The sequence below is a fragment of the Oncorhynchus nerka genome, linkage group LG9b (genome assembly GCF_034236695.1).
Source record: "Oncorhynchus nerka isolate Pitt River linkage group LG9b, Oner_Uvic_2.0, whole genome shotgun sequence".
NCBI lineage: Eukaryota > Metazoa > Chordata > Actinopteri > Salmoniformes > Salmonidae > Oncorhynchus > Oncorhynchus nerka.
This window is the reverse complement of record NC_088424.1, coordinates 44,170,627-44,195,396: the sequence shown is the minus strand read 5'-3', so window position 1 is coordinate 44,195,396 and position 24,770 is coordinate 44,170,627. Positions and strand designations below refer to the sequence as shown.

The following is a 24,770-nucleotide window of genomic DNA, read 5'->3' as shown; positions in this document are numbered from 1 at the left end:
GGGGTACCGGTACAGAGTCAATGTGGAGGCTATATACAGGGGGTACCGGTACAGAGTCAATGTGGAGGCTATATACAGGGGGTACCGGTACAGAGTCAATGTGGAGGCTATATACAGGGGGTACCGGTACAGAGTCAATGTGGAGGCTATATACAGGGGGTACCGGTACAGAGTCAATGTGGAGGCTATATACAGGGGGTACCGGTACAGAGTCAATGTGGAGGCTATATACAGGGGGTACCGGTACAGAGTCAATGTGGAGGCTATATACAGGGGGTACCGGTACAGAGTCAATGTGGAGGCTATATACAGGGGTACCGGTACAGAGTCAATGTGGAGGCTATATACAGGGGGTACCGGTACAGAGTCAATGTGGAGGCTATATACAGGGGGTACCGGTACAGAGTCAATGTGGAGGCTATATACAGGGGGTACCGGTACAGAGTCAATGTGGAGGCTATATACAGGGGGTACCGGTACAGAGTCAATGTGGAGGCTATATACAGGGGGTACCGGTACAGAGTCAATGTGGAGGCTATATACAGGGGGTACCGGTACAGAGTCAATGTGGAGGCTATATACAGGGGGTACCGGTACAGAGTCAATGTGGAGGCTATATACAGGGGGTACCGGTACAGAGTCAATGTGGAGGCTATATACAGGGGGTACCGGTACAGAGTCAATGTGGAGGCTATATACAGGGGGTACCGGTACAGAGTCAATGTGGAGGCTATATACAGGGGGTACCGGTACAGAGTCAATGTGGAGGCTATATACAGGGGGTACCGGTACAGAGTCAATGTGGAGGCTATATACAGGGGGTACCGGTACAGAGTCAATGTGGAGGCTATATACAGGGGGTACCGGTACAGAGTCAATGTGGAGGCTATATACAGGGGGTACCGGTACAGAGTCAATGTGGAGGCTATATACAGGGGGTACCGGTACAGAGTCAATGTGGAGGCTATATACAGGGGGTACCGGTACAGAGTCAATGTGGAGGCTATATACAGGGGGTACCGGTACAGAGTCAATGTGGAGGCTATATACAGGGGGTACCGGTACAGAGTCAATGTGGAGGCTATATACAGGGGGTACCGGTACAGAGTCAATGTGGAGGCTATATACAGGGGGTACTGGTACAGAGTCAATGTGGAGGCTATATACAGGGGGTACCGGTACAGAGTCAATGTGGAGGCTATATACAGGGGGTACCGGTACAGAGTCAATGTGGAGGCTATATACAGGGGGTACCGGTACAGAGTCAATGTGGAGGCTATATACAGGGGGTACCGGTACAGAGTCAATGTGGAGGCTATATACAGGGGTACCGGTACAGAGTCAATGTGGAGGCTATATACAGGGGGTACCGGTACAGAGTCAATGTGGAGGCTATATACAGGGGGTACCAGTACAGAGTCAATGTGGAGGCTATATACAGGGGTACCGGTACAGAGTCAATGTGGAGGCTATATACAGGGGGTACCGGTACAGAGTCAATGTGGAGGCTATATACAGGGTGTACCGGTACAGAGTCAATGTGGAGGCTATATACAGGGGGTACCGGTACAGAGTCAATGTGGAGGCTATATACAGGGGGTACCGGTACAGAGTCAATGTGGAGGCTATATACAGGGGGTACCGGTACAGAGTCAATGTGGAGGCTATATACAGGGGGTACCGGTACAGAGTCAATGTGGAGGCTATATACAGGGGGTACCGGTACAGAGTCAATGTGGAGGCTATATACAGGGGGTACCGGTACAGAGTCAATGTGGAGGCTATATACAGGGGGTACCGGTACAGAGTCAATGTGGAGGCTATATACAGGGGGTACCGGTACAGAGTCAATGTGGAGGCTATATACAGGGGGTACCGGTACAGAGTCAATGTGGAGGCTATATACAGGGGGTACCGGTACAGAGTCAATGTGGAGGCTATATACAGGGGTACCGGTACAGAGTCAATGTGGAGGCTATATACAGGGGGTACCGGTACAGAGTCAATGTGGAGGCTATATACAGGGGGTACCGGTACAGAGTCAATGTGGAGGCTATATACAGGGGGTACCGGTACAGAGTCAATGTGGAGGCTATATACAGGGGGTACCGGTACAGAGTCAATGTGGAGGCTATATACAGGGGGTACCGGTACAGAGTCAATGTGGAGGCTATATACAGGGGGTACCGGTACAGAGTCAATGTGGAGGCTATATACAGGGGGTACCGGTACAGAGTCAATGTGGAGGCTATATACAGGGGGTACCGGTACAGAGTCAATGTGGAGGCTATATACAGGGGGTACCGGTACAGAGTCAATGTGGAGGCTATATACAGGGGTACCGGTACAGAGTCAATGTGGAGGCTATATACAGGGGGTACCGGTACAGAGTCAATGTGGAGGCTATATACAGGGGGTACCGGTACAGAGTCAATGTGGAGGCTATATACAGGGGGTACCGGTACAGAGTCAATGTGGAGGCTATATACAGGGGGTACCGGTACAGAGTCAATGTGGAGGCTATATACAGGGGGTACCGGTACAGAGTCAATGTGGAGGCTATATACAGGGGGTACCGGTACAGAGTCAATGTGGAGGCTATATACAGGGGGTACCAGTACAGAGTCAATGTGGAGGCTATATACAGGGGGTACCGGTACAGAGTCAATGTGGAGGCTATATACAGGGTGTACCGGTACAGAGTCAATGTGGAGGCTATATACAGGGGGTACCGGTACAGAGTCAATGTGGAGGCTATATACAGGGGGTACCGGTACAGAGTCAATGTGGAGGCTATATACAGGGGGTACCGGTACAGAGTCAATGTGGAGGCTATATACAGGGGGTACCGGTACAGAGTCAATGTGGAGGCTATATACAGGGGGTACCGGTACAGAGTCAATGTGGAGGCTATATACAGGGGGTACCGGTACAGAGTCAATGTGGAGGCTATATACAGGGGGTACCGGTACAGAGTCAATGTGGAGGCTATATACAGGGGGTACCGGTACAGAGTCAATGTGGAGGCTATATACAGGGGGTACCGGTACAGAGTCAATGTGGAGGCTATATACAGGGGTACCGGTACAGAGTCAATGTTGAGAATACATACAGGGGTACCGGTACAGAGTCAATGTGGAGGCTATATACAGGGGTACCGGTACAGAGTCAATGTGGAGGCTATATACAGGGGGTACCGGTACAGAGTCAATGTGGAGGCTATATACAGGGGGTACCGGTACAGAGTCAATGTGGAGGCTATATACAGGGGGTACCGGTACAGGTGGTACCGGTACAGAGTCAATTTGGAAGCTATATACAGGGGGACGATTATAGAGTCAATGTGGAGGCTATATACAGGGGGTACCGGTACAGAGTCAATGTGGAGGCTATATACAGCGGGTACTGGTACAGAGTCAATGTGGAGGCTATATACAGGTGGTACCGTTACAGAGTCAATGTGGAGGCTATATACAGGGGGTACCGGTACAGAGTCAATGTGGAGGCTATATACAGGGGTACCGGTAGAGAGTCAATGTGGAGGCTATATACAGGGGTACCGGTACAGAGTCAATGTGGAGGCTATACTACAGGGGTACGGTAGAGAGTCAATGTGGAGGCTACATACAGGGGGTACCGGTACAGAGTCAATGTTAAGGCTATATACAGGTGGTACCAGTATAGAGTCAATGTGGAGGCTATATACAGGGGGTACCGGTAGAGAGTCAAAGTGGAGGCTACATACAGGGGGTACCGGTACAGAGTCAATGTGGAGGCTATATACAGGGTGTACCGGTACAGAGTCAATGTGGAGGTTATATACAGGGGAACAGAGTCAATGTGGATGCTATATACAGGTGGTACCGGTACAGAGTCAATGTGGAGGCTATATACAGGGGGTACCGGTACAGAGTCAATGTGGAGGCTATATACAGGGGGTACTGATACAGAGTCAATGTGTAGGCTATATACAGGGGGTACCGGTAGAGAGTCAAACTGGAGGCTATATACAGGGGTACCGGTACAGAGTCAATGTTAAGGCTATATACAGGTGGTACCAGTATAGAGTCAATGTGGAGGCTATATACAGGGGGTACCGGTACAGAGTCAATGTTAAGGCTATATACAGGGGGTACCGGTACAGAGTCAATGTGGAGGCTATATACAGGGGGTACCGGTACAGAGTCAATGTGGAGGCTATATACAGGGGGTACCGGTACAGAGTCAATGTGGAGGCTATATACAGGGGTACCGGTACAGAGTCAATGTGGAGGCTATATACAGGGGGTACCGGTACAGAGTCAATGTGGAGGCTATATACAGGGGGTACCGGTACAGAGTCAATGTGGAGGCTATATACAGGGGGTACCGGTACAGAGTCAATGTGGAGGCTATATACAGGGGGTACCGGTACAGAGTCAAACTGGAGGCTATATACAGTGGTACCGGTACAGAGTCAATGTGGAGGCTATATACAGGGGGTACCGGTACAGAGTCAATGTGGAGGCTATATACAGGGGGTACCGGTAGAGAGTCAATGTGGAGGCTATATACAGGGGGTACCGGTAGAGAGTCAATGTGGAGAAAATATACAGGGGGTACCGGTACAGAGTCAATGTGGAGGCTATATACAGGGGGTATCGGTACAGAGTCAATGTGGAGGTTATATACAGGGGAACAGAGTCAATGTGGAGGCTATATACAGGTGGTACCGGTACAGAGTCAATGTGGAGGCTATATACAGGGGGTACCGGTACAGAGTCAATGTGGAGGCTATATACAGGGGGTACCGGTACAGAGTCAATGTGGAGGCTATATACAGGGGGTACCGGTACAGAGTCAATGTGGAGGCTATATACAGGGGGTACCGGTATAGAGTCAATGTGGAGGCTATATACAGGGGGTACCGGTACAGAGTCAATGTGGAGGCTATATTCAGCAGGTACTGGTACAGAGTCAATGTGGAGGCTAAATACAGGTGGTACCGGTTCAGAGTCAATGTGGAGGCTAAATACAGGGGGTACCGGTACAGAGTCAATGTTAAGGCTATATACAGGTGGTACCGTTACAGAGTCAATGTGGAGGCTATATACAGGGGGTACCGGTACAGAGTCAATGTGGAGGCTATATACAGGGGTACCGGTACAGAGTCAATGTTAAGGCTATATACAGGTGGTACCGGTACAGAATCAATGTGGAGGCAATATACAGGGGGTACCGGTACAGAGTCAATGCGGAGGCTATTTACAGGGGGTACCGGTATAGAGTCAATGTGGAGGCAATATACAGGGGGTACCGGTACAGAGTCAATGTGGAAGCTATATACAGGGGGTACCGGTAGAGAGTCAATGTGGAGGCTACATACAGGGGGTACCGGTACAGAGTCAATGTTAAGGCTATATACAGGTGGTACCGGTACAGAGTCAATTTGGAAGCTATATACAGGGGGGACCGGTATAGAGTCAATGTGGAGGCTATATACAGGGGGTACCGGTACAGAGTCAATGTGGAGGCTATATACAGCGGGTACTGGTACAGAGTCAATGTGGAGGCTATATACAGGTGGTACCGTTACAGAGTCAATGTGGAGGCTATATACAGGGGGTACCGGTACAGAGTCAATGTGGAGGCTATATACAGGGGGTACCGGTACAGAGTCAATGTGGAGGCTATATACAGGGGGTACCGGTACAGAGTCAATGTGGAGGCTATATACAGGGGGTACCGGTAGAGAGTCAATGTGGAGGCTACATACAGGGGGTACCGGTACAGAGTCAATGTGGAGGCTATATACAGGTGGTACCAGTATAGAGTCAATGTGGAGGCTATATACAGGGGGTACCGGTACAGAGTCAATGTGGAGGCTATATACAGGGGGTACCGGTACAGAGTCAATGTGGAGGCTATATACAGGGGGTACCGGTACAGAGTCAATGTGGAGGTTATATACAGGGGAACAGAGTCAATGTGGATGCTATATACAGGTGGTACCGGTACAGAGTCAATGTGGAGGCTATATACAGGGGGTACCGGTACAGAGTCAATGTGAAGGCTATATACAGGGGGTACCGGTACAGAGTCAATGTGGAGGCTATATACAGGGGGTACCGGTTACAGAGTCAAACTGGAGGCTATATACAGGGGTACCGGTACAGAGTCAATGTTAAGGCTATATACAGGTGGTACCAGTATAGAGTCAATGTGGAGGCTATATACAGGGGGTACCGGTACAGAGTCAATGTGGAGGCTATATACAGGGGGTACCGGTACAGAGTCAATGTGGAGGCTATATACAGGGGGTACCGGTACAGAGTCAAACTGGAGGCTATATACAGGGGTACCGGTACAGAGTCAATGTGGAGGCTATATACAGGGGGTACCGGTACAGAGTCAATGTGGAGGCTATATACAGGGGGTACCGGTACAGAGTCAATGTGGAGGCTATATACAGGGGTACCGGTACAGAGTCAATGTGGAAAATATACAGGGGGTACCGGTACAGAGTCAATGTGGAGGCTATATACAGGGGTACCGGTACAGAGTCAATGTGGAGGCTATATACAGTGGTACCGGTACAGAGTCAATGTGGAGGCTATATACAGGGGGTACCGGTACAGAGTCAATGTGGAGGCTATATACAGGGGGTACCGGTAGAGAGTCAATGTGGAGGCTATATACAGGGGGTACCGGTAGAGAGTCAATGTGGAGAAAATATACAGGGGGTACCGGTACAGAGTCAATGTGGAGGCTATATACAGGGGGTATCGGTACAGAGTCAATGTGGAGGTTATATACAGGGGAACAGAGTCAATGTGGAGGCTATATACAGGTGGTACCGGTACAGAGTCAATGTGGAGGCTATATACAGGGGGTACCGGTACAGAGTCAATGTGGAGGCTATATACAGGGGGTACCGGTACAGAGTCAATGTGGAGGCTATATACAGGGGGTACCGGTACAGAGTCAATGTGGAGGCTATATACAGGGGGTACCGTTACAGAGTCAAACTGGAGGCTATATACAGGGGTACCGGTACAGAGTCAATGTGGAGGCTATATACAGGGGGTACCGGTACAGAGTCAATGTGGAGGCTATATACAGGGGGTACCGGTAGAGAGTCAATGTGGAGGCAATATACAGGGGGTACCGGTACAGAGTCAATGTGGAGGCTATATACAGGGGGTACCGGTAGAGAGTCAATGTGGAGGCTACATACAGGGGGTACCGGTACAGAGTCAATGTTAAGGCTATATACAGGTGGTACCAGTATAGAGTCAATGTGGAGGCTATATACAGGGGGTACCGGTACAGAGTCAATGTGGAGGCTATATACAGGGGGTACCGGTACAGAGTCAATGTGGAGGCTATATACAGGGGGTACCGGTACAGAGTCAATGTGGAGGCTATATACAGGGGTACAGAGTCAATGTGGAGGCTATATACAGGTGGTACCGGTACAGAGTCAATGTGGAGGCTATATACAGGGGGTACCGGTACAGAGTCAATGTGGAGGCTATATACAGGGGGTACCGGTACAGAGTCAATGTGGAGGCTATATACAGGGGGTACCGGTACAGAGTCAAACTGGAGGCTATATACAGGGGTACCGGTACAGAGTCAATGTGGAGGCTATATATAGGTGGTACCGGTACAGAGTCAATGTGGAGGCTATATACAGGGGTACCGGTACAGAGTCAATGTGGAGGCTATATACAGGGGGTACCGGTAGAGAGTCAATGTGGAGGCTACATACAGGGGTACCGGTACAGAGTCAATGTTGGAGGCTATATACAGGTGGTATCGGTACAGAGTCAATGTGGAGGCTATATACAGGGGGTACCGGTACAGAGTCAATGTGGAGGCTATATACAGGGGGTACCGGTACAGAGTCAATGTGGAGGCTATATACAGGGGTACCGGTACAGAGTCAATGTGGAGGCTATATACAGGGGTACCGGTACAGAGTCAATGTGGAGGCTATATACAGGGGTACTGGTACAGAGTCAATGTGGAGGCTAAATACAGGGGTACCGTTTCAGAGTCAATGTGGAGGCTAATACAGGGGGTACCGGTACAGAGTCAATGTGGAGGCTATATACAGGTGGTACCGTTACAGAGTCAATGTGGAGGCTATATACAGGGGGTACGGTTACAGAGTCAAACTGGAGGCTATATACAGTCAATGGGTACCGGTACAGAGTCAATGTGGAGGCTATATACAGGGGGTACCGGTACAGAGTCAATGTGGAGGCTATATACAGGGGGTACCGGTACAGAGTCAATGTGGAGGCTATATACAGGGGGTACCGGTACAGAGTCAATGTGGAGGCTATATACAGGGGGTACCGGTACAGAGTCAATGTGGAGGCTATATACAGGGGTACCGGTACAGAGTCAATGTGGAGGTTATATACAGGGGAACAGAGTCAATGTGGAGGCTATATACAGGTGGTACCGGTACAGAGTCAATGTGGAGGCTATATACAGGGGGTACCGGTACAGAGTCAATGTGGAGGCTATATACAGGGGGTACCGGTACAGAGTCAATGTGGAGGCTATATACAGGGGGTACCGGTACAGAGTCAAACTGGAGGCTATATACAGGGGTACCGGTACAGAGTCAATGTGGAGGCTATATACAGGTGGTACCGGTACAGAGTCAATGTGGAGGCTATATACAGGGGGTACCGGTACAGAGTCAATGTGGAGGCTATATACAGGGGGTACCGGTAGAGAGTCAATGTGGAGGCTATATACAGGGGGTACCGGTACAGAGTCAATGTGGAGGCTATATACAGGGGGTACCGGTACAGAGTCAATGTGGAGGCTATATACAGGGGGTACCGGTACAGAGTCAATGTGGAGGCTATATACAGGTGGTACCAGTACAGAGTCAATGTGGAGGCTATATACAGGGGGTACCGGTACAGAGTCAATGTTAAGGCTATATACAGGGGGTACCGGTACAGAGTCAATGTGGAGGCTATATACAGGGGGTACCGGTACAGAGTCAATGTGGAGGTTATATACAGGGGAACAGAGTCAATGTGGAGGCTATATACAGGTGGTACCGGTACAGAGTCAATGTGGAGGCTATATACAGGGGGTACCGGTACAGAGTCAATGTGGAGGCTATATACAGGGGGTACCGATACAGAGTCAATGTGTAGGCTATATACAGGGGGTACCGGTACAGAGTCAATGTGGAGGCTATATACAGGGGGTACCGTTACAGAGTCAAACTGGAGGCTATATACAGGGGTACCGGTACAGAGTCAATGTGGAGGCTATATATAGGTGGTACCGTTACAGAGTCAATGTGGAGGCTATATACAGGGGGTACCGGTACAGAGTCAATGTGGAGGCTATATACAGGGGGTACCGGTAGAGAGTCAATGTGGAGGCTACATACAGGGGGTACCGGTACAGAGTCAATGTGAAGGCTATATACAGGTGGTACCAGTATAGAGTCAATGTGGAGGCTATATACAGGGGGTACCGGTAGAGAGTCAATGTGGAGGCTACATACAGGGGGTACCGGTACAGAGTCAATGTGAAGGCTATATACAGGTGGTACCGGTACAGAGTCAATGTGGAGGCTATATACAGGGGGTACCGGTACAGAGTCAATGTGAAGGCTATATACAGGGGTACCGGTACAGAGTCAATGTGGAGGCTATATACAGGGGGTACCGGTATAGAGTCAATGTGGAGGCTATATACAGGGGGTACCGGTACAGAGTCAATGTGGAGGCTATATACAGCGGGTACTGGTACAGAGTCAATGTGGAGGCTAAATACAGGTGGTACCGTTTCAGAGTCAATGTGGAGGCTAAATACAGGGGGTACCGGTACAGATTCAATGTTAAGGCTATATACAGGTGGTACCGTTACAGAGTCAAGGTGGAGGCTATATACAGGGGGTACCGTTACAGAGTCAAACTGGAGGCTATATACAGGGGTACCGGTACAGAGTCAATGTGGAGGCTATATATAGGTGGTACCGGTACAGAGTCAATGTGGAGGCTATATACAGGGGGTACCGGTACAGAGTCAATGTGGAGGCTATATACAGGGGGTACCGGTAGAGAGTCAATGTGGAGGCAATATACAGGGGGTACTGGTACAGAGTCAATGTGGAGGCTATATACAGGGGGTACCGGTAGAGAGTCAATGTGGAGGCTACATACAGGGGGTACCGGTACAGAGTCAATGTTAAGGCTATATACAGGTGGTACCAGTATAGAGTCAATGTGGAGGCTATATACAGGGGGTACCGGTACAGAGTCAATGTGGAGGCTATTTACAGGGTGTACCGGTAGAGAGTCAATGTGGAGGCAATATACAGGGGGTACCGGTACAGAGTCAATGTGGAGGCTATATACAGGGGGTACCGGTACAGAGTCAATGTGGAGGCTATATACAGGGGGTACCGGTATAGAGTCAATGTGGAGGCTATATACAGGGGGTACCGGTACAGAGTCAATGTGGAGGCTATATTCAGCAGGTACTGGTACAGAGTCAATGTGGAGGCTCTATACAGCGGGTACTGGTACAGAGTCAATGTGGAGGCTAAATACAGGTGGTACCGTTTCAGAGTCAATGTGGAGGCTAAATACAGGGGGTACCGGTACAGAGTCAATGTTAAGGCTATATACAGGTGATACCGTTACAGAGTCAATGTGGAGGCTATATACAGGGGGTACCGTTACAGAGTCAAACTGGAGGCTATATACAGGGGTACCGGTACAGAGTCAATGTGGAGGCTATATATAGGTGGTACCGGTACAGAGTCAATGTGGAGGCTATATACAGGGGGTACCGGTACAGAGTCAATGTGGAGGCTATATACAGGGGGTACCGGTAGAGAGTCAATGTGGAGGCAATATACAGGGGGTACCGGTACAGAGTCAATGTGGAGGCTATATACAGGGGGTACCGGTAGAGAGTCAATGTGGAGGCTACATACAGGGGGTACCGGTACAGAGTCAATGTGGAGGCTATATACAGGTGGTACCAGTAGAGAGTCAATGTGGAGGCAATATACAGGGGGTACCGGTACAGAGTCAATGTTAAGGCTATATACAGGGGGTACCTGTACAGAGTCAATGTGGAGGCTATATACAGGGGGTACTGGTACAGAGTCAATGTGTAGGCTATATACAGGGGGTACCGGTACAGAGTCAATGTGGAGGCTATATACAGGGGGTACCGGTACAGAGTCAATGTGGAGGCTATATACAGGGGGTACCGGTACAGAGTCAATGTGGAGGCTATATACAGGGGGTACCGGTACAGAGTCAATGTGGAGGCTATATACAGGGGGTACCGGTACAGAGTCAATGTGGAGGCTATATACAGGGGTACCGGTACAGAGTCAATGTGGAGGCTATATATAGGTGGTACCGTTACAGAGTCAATGTGGAGGCTATATACAGGGGGTACCGGTACAGAGTCAATGTGGAGGCTATATACAGGGGGTACCGGTACAGAGTCAATGTGGAGGCTATATACAGGGGGTACCGGTCAGAGTCAATGTTAAGAGCTATATACAGGTGGTACCAGTACAGAGTCAATGTGGAGGCTATATACAGGGGGTACCGGTACAGAGTCAATGTGGAGGCTATATACAGGGGTACCGGTACAGAGTCAATGTGGAGGCAATATACAGGGGGTACCGGTACAGAGTCAATGTGGAGGCTATATACAGGGGGTACCGGTATAGAGTCAATGTGGAGGCTACATACAGGGGGTACCGGTACAGAGTCAATGTGGAGTCTATATACAGGTGGTACCAGTAGAGAGTCAATGTGGAGGCAATATACAGGGGGTACCGGTACAGAGTCAATGTTAAGGCTATATACAGGGGGTACCGGTACAGAGTCAATGTGGAGGCTATATACAGGGGGTACTGGTACAGAGTCAATGTGGAGGTTATATACAGGGGAACAGAGTCAATGTGGAGGCTATATACAGGTGGTACCGGTACAGAGTCAATGTGGAGGCTATATACAGGGGGTACCGATACAGAGTCAATGTGTAGGCTATATACAGGGGGTACCGGTACAGAGTCAATGTGGAGGCTATATACAGGGGGTACTGGTACAGAGTCAATGTGTAGGCTATATACAGGGGGTACCGGTACATAGTCAATGTGGAGGCTATATACATGGGGTACCGGTACAGAGTCAAACTGGAGGCTATATACAGGGGGTACCGATACAGAGTCAATGTGTAGGCTATATACAGGGGGTACCGGTACAGAGTCAATGTGGAGGCTATATACAGGGGGTACCGTTACAGAGTCAAACTGGAGGCTATATACAGGGGTACCGGTACAGAGTCAATGTGGAGGCTATATATAGGTGGTACCGTTACAGAGTCAATGTGGAGGCTATATACAGGGGGTACCGGTACAGAGTCAATGTGGAGGCTATATACAGGGGGTACCGGTAGAGAGTCAATGTGGAGGCTACATACAGGGGGTACCGGTACAGAGTCAATGTTAAGGCTATATACAGGTGGTACCAGTATAGAGTCAATGTGGAGGCTATATACAGGGGGTACCGGTACAGAGTCAATGTGGAGGCTATATACAGGGGGTACCGGTACAGAGTCAATGTGGAGGCAATATACAGGGGGTACCGGTACAGAGTCAATGTGGAGGCTATATACAGGGGGTACCGGTATAGAGTCAATGTGGAGGCTACATACAGGGGGTACCGGTACAGAGTCAATGTGGAGGCTATATACAGGTGGTACCAGTAGAGAGTCAATGTGGAGGCACATATCAGGGGGCTATACCGGTACAGAGTCAATGTTAAGGCTATATACAGGGGGTACCGGTACAGAGTCAATGTGGAGGCTATATACAGGGGGTACTGGTACAGAGTCAATGTGGAGGTTATATACAGGGGAACAGAGTCAATGTGGAGGCTATATACAGGTGGTACCGGTACAGAGTCAATGTGGAGGCTATATACAGGGGGTACCGGTACAGAGTCAATGTGGAGGCTATATACAGGGGGTACCGGTACAGAGTCAATGTGGAGGCTATATACAGGGGGTACCGTTACAGAGTCAAACTGGAGGCTATATACAGGGGTACCGGTACAGAGTCAATGTGGAGGCTATATATAGGTGGTACCGTTACAGAGTCAATGTGGAGGCTATATACAGGGGGTACCGGTACAGAGTCAATGTGGAGGCTATATACAGGGGGTACCGGTAGAGAGTCAATGTGGAGGCTACATACAGGGGGTACCGGTACAGAGTCAATGTTAAGGCTATATACAGGTGGTACCAGTATAGAGTCAATGTGGAGGCTATATACAGGGGGTACCGGTAGAGAGTCAATGTGGAGGCTACATACAGGGGGTACCGGTACAGAGTCAATGTGGAGGCTATATACAGGTGGTACCGGTACAGAGTCAATGTGGAGGCTATATACAGGGGGTACCGGTACAGAGTCAATGTGAAGGCTATATACAGGGGGTACCGGTACAGAGTCAATGTGGAGGCTATATACAGGGGGTACCGGTACAGAGTCAATGTGGAGGCTATATACAGGGGGTACCGGTAGAGAGTCAATGTGGAGGCTATATACATAGTCAATGGGGGTACCAGTACAGAGTCAATGTGGAGGCTATATACAGGTGGTACCAGTAAGAGTCAATGTGGAGGCTATATACAGGGGGTACCGGTAGAGAGTCAATGTGGAGGCTATATACAGGGGGTACCGGTACAGAGTCAATGTGGAGGCTATATACAGGGGGTACCGTTACAGAGTCAAACTGGAGGCTATATACAGGGGTACCGGTACAGAGTCAATGTGGAGGCTATATATAGGTGGTACCGTTAAAGAGTCAATGTGGAGGCTATATACAGGGGGTACCGGTACAGAGTCAATGTGAAGGCTATATACAGGGGGTACCGGTACAGAGTCAATGTGGAGGCTATATACAGGGGGTACCGGTACAGAGTCAATGTGGAGGCTATATACAGGGGGTACCGGTACAGAGTCAATGTGGAGGCTATATGCAGGGGTACTGGTACAGAGTCTATGTGGAGGCTGTGGAATACAGGTGGTACCGTTTCAGAGTCAATGTGGAGGCTAAATACAGGGGGTACCGGTACAGAGTCAATGTTAAGGCTATATACAGGTGGTACCGTTACAGAGTCAATGTGGAGGCTATATACAGGGGGTACCGTTACAGAGTCAAACTGGAGGCTACATACAGGGGTACCGGTACAGAGTCAATGTGGAGGCTATATATAGGTGGTACCGGTACAGAGTCAATGTGGAGGCTATATACAGGGGGTACCGGTACAGAGTCAATGTGGAGGCTATATGCAGGGGATACCAGTACAGAGTCAATGTGGAGGCTATATACAGGGGGTACCGGTACAGAGTCAATGTGGAGGCTATATACAGGGGGTACCGGTAGAGAGTCAATGTGGAGGCTACATACAGGGGGTACCGGTACAGAGTCAATGTTAAGGCTATATACAGGTGGTACCAGTATAGAGTCAATGTGGAGGCTATATACAGGGGGTACCGGTACAGAGTCAATGTGGAGGCTATTTACAGGGTGTACCGGTAGAGAGTCAATGTGGAGGCAATATACAGGGGGTACCGGTACAGAGTCAATGTGGAGGCTATATACAGGGGGTACCGGTACAGAGTCAATGTGGAGGCTATATACAGGGGGTACCGGTATAGAGTCAATGTGGAGGCTATATACAGGGGGTACCGGTACAGAGTCAATGTGGAGGCTATATTCAGCAGGTACTGGTACAGAGTCAATGTGGAGGCTAAATACAGGTGGTACCGGTTCAGAGTCAATGTGGAGGCTAAATACAGGGGGTACCGGTACAGAGTCAATGTTAAGGCTATATACAGGTGGTACCGTTACAGAGTCAATGTGGAGGCTATATACAGGGGGTACCGGTATAGAGTCAATGTGGAGGCTATATACAGGGGGTACCGGTACAGATTCAATGTTAAGAATACATACAGGTGGTACCGGTACAGAATCAATGTGGAGGCAATATACAGGGGGTACCGGTACAGAGTCAATGCGGAGGCTATTTACAGGGGGTACCGGTATAGAGTCAATGTGGAGGCAATATACAGGGGGTACCGGTACAGAGTCAATGTGGAAGCTATATACAGGGGGTACCGGTAGAGAGTCAATGTGGAGGCTACATACAGGGGGGGTACAGGTAGGCTATATACAGGTGGTACAGAGTCAATGTGGAGGCTATATACAGGTGGTACCGGTACAGAGTCAATGTGGAAGGCTATATACAGGGGGACCGGTACAGAGTCAATGTGGAGGCTATATACAGGGGTACCGGTACAGAGTCAATGTGGAGGCTATATACAGGGGGTACCGGTACAGAGTCAATGTGGAGGCTATATACAGGGGGTACCGGTACAGAGTCAATGTGGAGGCTATATACAGGGGGTACCGGTACAGAGTCAATGTGGAGGCTATATACAGGGGGTACCGGTACAGAGTCAATGTGTTATACAGGCTATATACAGGTGGTACCGGTACAGAGTCAATGTGGAGGCTATATACAGGGGTACCGGTACAGAGTCAATGTGGAAGGCTATATACAGGGGTACCGGTACAGAGTCAATGTGGAGGCTATATACAGGGGTACCGGTACAGAGTCAATGTGGAGGCTATATACAGGGGGTACCGGTAGAGAGTCAATGTGGAGGCTATATACAGGGGGTACCAGTACAGAGTCAATGTTGGAGGCTATATACAGGTGGTACCAGTATAGAGTCAATGTGGAGGCTATATACAGGGGGTACCGGTAGAGAGTCAATGTGGAGGCTACATACAGGGGGTACCGGTACAGAGTCAATGTTAAGGCTATATACAGGGGGTACCGTTACAGAGTCAAACTGGAGGCTATATACAGGGGTACCGGTACAGAGTCAATGTGGAGGCTATATACAGGTGGTACCGGTACAGAGTCAATGTGGAGGCTATATACAGGGGGTACCGGTACAGAGTCAATGTGAAGGCTATATACAGGGGGTACCGGTACAGAGTCAATGTGGAGGCTATATACAGGGGGTACAGAGTCAATGTGGAGGCTATATACAGGGGTACCGGTACAGAGTCAATGTGGAGGCTATATACAGGGGTACCGGTACAGAGTCAATGTGGAGGCTATATACAGCGGGTACTGGTACAGAGTCAATGTGGAGGCTAATACAGGTGGTACCGTTACAGAGTCAATGTGGAGGCTATATACAGGGGTACCGGTACAGAGTCAATGTTAAGGCTATATACAGGTGGTACCGTTACAGAGTCAATGTGGAGGCTATATACAGGGGGTACCGGTACAGAGTCAAACTGGAGGCTATATACAGGGGTACCGGTACAGAGTCAATGTGGAGGCTATATACAGGTGGTACCGGTACAGAGTCAATGTGGAGGCTATATACAGGGGGTACCGGTACAGAGTCAATGTGGAGGCTATATACAGGGGGTACCGGTACAGAGTCAATGTGGAGGCTATATACAGGGGGTACCGGTACAGAGTCAATGTGGAGGCTATATACAGGGGGTACCGGTATAGAGTCAATGTGGAGGCTATATACAGGGGGTACCGGTACAGAGTCAATGTGGAGGCTATATACAGCGGGTACTGGTACAGAGTCAATGTGGAGGCTAAATACAGGTGGTACCGTTTCAGAGTCAATGTGGAGGCTAAATACAGGGGGTACCGGTACAGATTCAATGTGGAGGCTATATACAGGTGGTACCGTTACAGAGTCAAGGTGGAGGCTATATACAGGGGGTACCGGTACAGAGTCAATGTGGAGGCTATATACAGGGGTACCGGTACAGAGTCAATGTGGAGGCTATATACAGGTGGTACCGGTACAGAGTCAATGTGGAGGCTATATACAGGGGGTACCGGTACAGAGTCAATGTGGAGGCTATATACAGGGGGTACCGGTAGAGAGTCAATGTGGAGGCAATATACAGGGGGTACCGGTACAGAGTCAATGTGGAGGCTATATACAGGGGGGGTACAGAGTCAAGAGAGTCATATGTGGAGGCTACAGAGTCAATGTGGAGGGGGTACCGGTACAGAGTCAATGTTAAGGCTATATACAGGTGGTACCAGTATAGAGTCAATGTGGAGGCTATATACAGGGGGTACCGGTACAGAGTCAATGTGGAGGCTATTTACAGGGTGTACCGGTAGAGAGTCAATGTGGAGGCAATATACAGGGGGTACCGGTACAGAGTCAATGTGGAGGCTATATACAGGGGGTACCGGTACAGAGTCAATGTGGAGGCTATATACAGGGGGTACCGGTATAGAGTCAATGTGGAGGCTATATACAGGGGGTACCGGTACAGAGTCAATGTGGAGGCTATATTCAGCAGGTACTGGTACAGAGTCAATGTGGAGGCTAAATACAGGTGGTACCGGTTCAGAGTCAATGTGGAGGCTAAATACAGGGGGTACCGGTACAGAGTCAATGTTAAGGCTATATACAGGTGGTACCGTTACAGAGTCAATGTGGAGGCTATATACAGGGGGTACCGGTACAGAGTCAATGTGGAGGCTATATACAGGGGGTACCGGTACAGAGTCAATGTGGAGGCTATATACAGGGGTACCGGTACAGAGTCAATGTGGAGGCTATATACAGGGGGTACCGGTACAGAGTCAATGTGGAGGCTATATACAGGGGGTACCGGTACAGAGTCAATGTGGAGGCTATATACAGGTGGTACCGGTACAGAGTCAATGTGGAGGCTATATACAGGGGGTACCGGTACAGAGTCAATGTGAAGGCTATATACAGGGGGTACCGGTACAGAGTCAATGTGGAGGCTATATACAGGGGGTACCGGTATAGAGTCAATGTGGAGGCTATATACAGGGGGTACCGGTAGAGAGTCAATGTGGAGGCTACATACAGGGGGTACCAGTACAGAGTCAATGTTAAGGCTATATACAGCTGGTACCAGTATAGAGTCAATGTGGAGGCTATATACAGGGGGTACCGGTAGAGAGTCAATGTGGAGGCTACATACAGGGGGTACCGGTACAGAGTCAATGTTAAGGCTATATACAGGGGGTACCGTTACAGAGTCAAACTGGAGGCTATATACAGGGGTACCGGTACAGAGTCAATGTGGAGGCTATATATAGGTGGTACCGTTAAAGAGTTAATGTGGAGGCTATATACAGGGGGTACCGGTACAGAGTCAATGTGAAGGCTATATACAGGGGGTACCGGTACAGAGTCAATGTGGAGGCTATATACAGGGGGTACCGGTATAGAGTCAATGTGGAGGCTATATACAGGGGGTACCGGTACAGAGTCAATGTGGAGGCTATATGCAGCGGGTACTGGTACAGAGTCAATGTGGAGGCTAAATACAGGTGGTACCGTTTCAGAGTCAATGTGGAGGCTAAATACAGGGGGTACCGGTACAGAGTCAATGTTAAGGCTATATACAGGTGGTACCGTTACAGAGTCAATGTGGAGGCTATATACAGGGGGTACCGTTACAGAGTCAAACTGGAGGCTATATACAGGGGTACCGGTACAGAGTCAATGTGGAGGCTATATATAGGTGGTACCGGTACAGAGTCAATGTGGAGGCTATATACAGGGGGTACCGGTACAGAGTCAATGTGGAGGCTATATACAGGGGGTACCGGTAGAGAGTCAATGTGGAGGCAATATACAGGGGGTACCGGTACAGAGTCAATGTGGAGGCTATATACAGGGGGTACCGGTATAGAGTCAATGTGGAGGCTATATACAGGGGGTACCGGTACAGAGTCAATGTGGAGGCTATATACAGCGGGTACTGGTACAGAGTCAATGTGGAGGCTAAATACAGGTGGTACCGTTTCAGAGTCAATGTGGAGGCTAAATACATGTGGGGGGTACAGGGGTACAGAGTCAATGTTAAGGCTATATACAGGTGGTACCGTTACAGAGTCAATGTGGAGGCTATATACAGGGGGTACCGTTACAGAGTCAAACTGGAGGCTATATACAGGGGTACCGGTACAGAGTCAATGTGGAGGCTATATATAGGTGGTACCGGTACAGAGTCAATGTGGAGGCTATATACAGGGGGTACCGGTACAGAGTCAATGTGGAGGCTATATACAGGGGGTACCGGTAGAGAGTCAATGTGGAGGCAATATACAGGGGGTACCGGTACAGAGTCAATGTGGAGGCTATATACAGGGGGTACCGGTAGAGAGTCAATGTGGAGGCTACATACAGGGGGTACCGGTACAGAGTCAATGTTAAGGCTATATACAGGTGGTACCAGTATAGAGTCAATGTGGAGGCTATATACAGGGGGTACCGGTACAGAGTCAATGTGGAGGCTATTTACAGGGTGTACCGGTAGAGAGTCAATGTGGAGGCAATATACAGGGGGTACCGGTACAGAGTCAATGTGGAGGCTATATACAGGGGGTACCGGTACAGAGTCAATGTGGAGGCTATATACAGGGGGTACCGGTATAGAGTCAATGTGGAGGCTATATACAGGGGGTACCGGTACAGAGTCAATGTGGAGGCTATATTCAGCAGGTACTGGTACAGAGTCAATGTGGAGGCTAAATACAGGTGGTACCGGTTCAGAGTCAATGTGGAGGCTAAATACAGGGGGTACCGGTACAGAGTCAATGTTAAGGCTATATACAGGTGGTACCGTTACAGAGTCAATGTGGAGGCTATATACAGGGGGTACCGTTACAGAGTCAATGTGGAGGCTATATACAGGGGGTACCGGTACAGAGTCAATGTGGAGGCTATATACAGGGGGTACCGGTACAGAGTCAATGTGGAGGCTATATACAGGGGTACCGGTACAGAGTCAATGTGGAGGCTATATACAGGGGGTACCGGTATAGAGTCAATGTGGAGGCTATATACAGGGGGTACCGGTACAGAGTCAATGTGGAGGCTATATACAGCGGGTACTGGTACAGAGTCAATGTGGAGGCTATATACAGGTGGTACCGTTACAGAGTCAATGTGGAGGCTATATACAGGGGGTACCGGTACAGAGTCAATGTGGAGGCTATATACAGGGGGTACCGGTAGAGAGTCAATGTGGAGGCAATATACAGGGGGTACCGGTACAGAGTCAATGTGGAGGCTATATACAGGGGGTACCGGTAGAGAGTCAATGTGGAGGCTACATACAGGGGGTACCGGTACAGAGTCAATGTTAAGGCTATATACAGGTGGTACCAGTATAGAGTCAATGTGGAGGCTATATACAGGGGGTACCGGTAGAGAGTCAAAGTGGAGGCTACATACAGGGGGTACCGGTACAGAGTCAATGTTAAGGCTATATACAGGTGGTACGGTACAGAGTCAATGTGGAGGCTATATACAGGGGGTACCGGTACAGAGTCAATGTGAAGGCTATATACAGGGGGTATCGGTACAGAGTCAATGTGGAGGCTACATACAGGGGGTACCGGTACAGAGTCAATGTGGAGGCTATATACAGGGGGTACCGGTATAGAGTCAATGTGGAGGCTATATACAGGGGGTACCGGTACAGATTCAATGTTAAGAATAGATACAGGTGGTACCGGTACAGAGTCAATGTGGAGGCTATATACAGGGGGTACCGGTACAGAGTCAATGTGGAGGCTACATACAGGGGGTACCGGTACAGAGTCAATGTGGAGGCTATATACAGGGGGTACCGGTATAGAGTCAATGTGGAGGCTATATACAGGGGGTACCAGTACTGAGTCAATGTGAGGTGGGACAGGGTTAGTTGAGGTAATTGAGGTAATATGTACATGTAGGTAGAAGTAAAGTGACTATGCATAGATAATAAACAGGTTAGTTGAGGTAATTTGTACATGTAGGTAGAGGTAAAGTGACAATGCATAGATAATAAACAGACAGTAGCAGCAGCGTAAAAGAGGGGGTGGGGACAATGCAAATAGTCCAGGTTTCTATTTGATTAGCTGTTCAGGAGTCTTCTGGCTTGGGGGGCAGGGGGGGGGTAGAAGCTGTTCACAAGCCTTTTGGACCTAGACTTGGCGTTCTGGTCCTGCTTGCTGTGCGGTAGCAGAGAGAACAGTCTGTGACTAGGGTGGTCCTGCTTGCTGTGCGGTAGCAGAGAGAACAGTCTATGACTAGGGTGGTTCTGGTCCTGCTTGCTGTGCGGTAGCAGAGAGAACAGTCTATGACTAGGGTGGTCCTGCTTGCTGTGCGGTAGCAGAGAGAACAGTCTATGACTAGGGTGGTTCTGGTCCTGCTTGCTGTGCGGTAGCAGAGAGAACAGTCTATGACTAGGGTGGTTCTGGTCCTGCTTGCTGTGCGGTAGCAGAGAGAACAGTCTATGACTAGGGTGGTCCTGCTTGCTGTGCGGTAGCAGAGAGAACAGTCTATGACTAGGGTGGTTCTGGTCCTGCTTGCTGTGCGGTAGCAGAGAGAACAGTCTGTGACTAGGGTGGTTCTGGTCCTGCTTGCTGTGCGGTAGCAGAGAGAACAGTCTATGACTAGGGTGGTCCTGCTTGCTGTGCGGTAGCAGAGAGAACAGTCTATGACTAGGGTGGTTCTGGTCCTGCTTGCTGTGCGGTAGCAGAGAGAACAGTCTATGACTAGGGTGGTCCTGCTTGCTGTGCGGTAGCAGAGAGAACAGTCTATGACTAGGGTGGTCCTGCTTGATGTGCGGTAGCAGAGAGAACAGTCTATGACTAGGGTGGTCCTGCTTGCTGTGCGGTAGCAGAGAGAACAGTCTATGACTAGGGTGGTTGGAGTCTTTGACCATTTTTAGGGCCTTCCAGCGTAATGTCTATAGAAAGGAATATTACATTTTACTTCAACAAGTTGTAGGTTTAACACTCTTGTTCTCTTTCATCCCTTCGTAAGCTTGCCAATATGTGTAACCATGAGTAATGTTTTTATTTCATTTTCTCCTAAACCAAGACATAGTCTGTTTAAATCCCTCCAGTCGGACATCATAAAGACAGTGATTACAATCATTTCTATATTCAACCAAACTCACTGAAGTCATGGCCAGTATATACAATATCTCCCTGCCAAGAAGACCGTGTGATAAAGCCATTCCAACATTCAGTTCATCCTGTGCTGGTTTATGTGCATAAAGACAACAGAACACCTAACCTTGTCAACCTACAGCGTTTCACGCCTGCTGTATCTCTCTGTCTGTGTGGTGCCAAACAGTGGGGAGTGGATTGGATTGGATGTGCAGGGGAAATGGATCTATAAGCTTTGACTTCCAGATGGAATCTCTAACTTCCTCTACTTTCTTATCACTCATATGAATTAGATCAGGCTAGGGGCTGGATTGAACCGTAGCGCCCGAAGATCTGCAATTGTAGAGCGCTTGAAATTTAAAGGTGATTTCCAATTGAGCTGACATAGACAGCGTTTACCACGAATGGGTCCTCCCCAAACCTCCCCGAACATGGAAACATTGTCTTTACATGTAAATGCTGATCTTTTGAGCTACTGATTCAATTCAGCCCTAGAGCTAATTATAGTCCTTTAGCCCAGGTCTTTAAAGTTTATTATTCAAATTAGGGCAAAGTAGAGAGAAGAAAAAAAGGGAGGCAACGGGAGGCAACGGATAAGAGAAAATAGTGGCGGTTTTACTGGGTTTTCTCTTTGCTATTTTTGGAGATCATTATTAAAATGATCCAAGATTCAGAGAGGTAGAAACACAGGACACCGTCTGCAACGTGAGCTCACCATGAGTTTCTCCTCTTTGACTCCGTCGTCACCGTAGACTATTTTATAGTAGAACTCTATGTAAGGAACTCTGAAGGACCTCTCCTTCAGCTCACAAGTCTCCACTGTCTGGACCAGGTCTACCTTGTTAGGGGTCTCCACCAAGGGCAGAGTCAAACTCAGTGGGCACGCAGGAGTACCCATCTGAGAAAAATACATTATAATATAACAATATATCATATCTGCACTTTTGGCAGACACTTTTATCCAAAGCGACTTGCTGTCATGCATGCATACATTTTACGTATGGTGGTGCTGGGGAATTATGTATTCAATTAGGATGTTATTAATTATTACATTATTATGGCTGATTATAACCAGTGACATTATGGCTGCTTATGACCAGTGACATTATGGTTGTGTAAGGAGGTCTGTGTACAGCTTGTGTAGAGGAGTCAGGCGCAGGACAGCAGATATGAGTAAATAAAAGTAATTTACTCAAAAATAGACTAAATACAATACAATAAAGCGAGCCCACATAACGAACCATATTACATACAAACAATTACTCACAAACAAACATTGGGGAAGAAAGGGTTAAATAATGAACACGTAATTGGGGAATTGAAACTAGGTGTGTAAGACAAAGACAAAACAAATGGAAAATGAAAAGTGGATCGGCGATGGCTAGAAGGCTAGTGACGTTGACCGCCGCCCGAACAAGGAGAGGGACCGACTTCGGTGGAAGTCGTGACAGGTTGCTTATGACCAGTGACTTTATGGCTGCTTATGTGACATTCTGAACATGATAATGTATCATGATACTCAGTTGGCCTGTTTCGTGCACTTTGAGGTCCTTCACATGACAAGACAATATTTTCTATTGGGCCCTATAGCCTCTGTGGCTACCATTTAATTATCAGTGTGCACATTCATTTGAGATGTGAATAATGATTGATTGACATTAACTCAATGAACGATTGTTGAGACTGCAATAAGTTATATGACATAAATAAAATAGCAATTTATAACAAATGTATAACACATGAAATATAAATGATAATAAAATGTTCAGCTTCAGGCTACAGGTAAATGCATGAAAATTGTGACACTTTTGTGCGCACAAATGTTTTACGAACTGAACCTTTTTACTCAAATCTCCCATTGACATCAGTGCATGTTTAAACAAATTGAATGTTTTTGTACACTCTTCCCAAATGTTTTGGGAAGGATACACACCTGGCGAACCTTTCGAACAGGAACAGCTTCCCACATCAATGACCGTCTCGTATGGCGTCTCAAAGAAGTACGTAATTAAGCACGCGAAACCAGACACATTGTGTCAGTCTGTTTTCACAGTGGCATTCCTCTATGACCTCCACCCCCAGGGGACCCTGGAACAGCAGCACCCTGTCCCCCCTCACCCTGGTCGGCCTCACAGTTATGGTTCACCCCGCAGGATGGAAACTGGCCAGAAGTCTCGGCACTGGTTGAAGTGGAAGGTTTCGCACGCCCTCACTTTTTAAAAAAGAAACAAAGACAAGCGACGTCGTTATTCTGAGACTAGTTTGATATTTATATATAGATCTGGAACGAATATGTATGTTTCCGAATGTAATAGCAAATGTATTTGTTATTTATTCATAAAATTCCCAAATTAGTAGGGCTTTATTCTTTACTGTCAGTGATGAATTTGGAGCGCTCTCTTGTGGTCGTTTTAGGAACTGCTCACATACCTTTTTACTCCTGAGGTATTCCAGTATGGAGGAGTGTTTGGTCTGCTGTGATCTTCCAGCCTCGTGTGATGTCCTGCTGGAACACATAAAGTTATAGTGTTTCATTCTATACAGTGTTTCATTCTATATAGTGTTTCATTCTATATAGTTTTTCATTCTATATAGTTTTTCATTCTATATAGCATTTCATTTTATACAGCGTTTCATTCTTTATAGTGTTTCATTCTATATAGTGTTTCATTCTATATCATGTTTAATTCTATATAGTGTTTCATTCTATATAGTGT

General features: G+C 48.3%; 1 pseudogene; it reads right to left on the bottom strand.

Moving 5' to 3' along the window:
• The window catches only part of LOC115114035 (uncharacterized), a 59,071-nt pseudogene that overhangs the window by 27,169 nt on the left and 7,132 nt on the right, over positions 1-24,770 (bottom strand).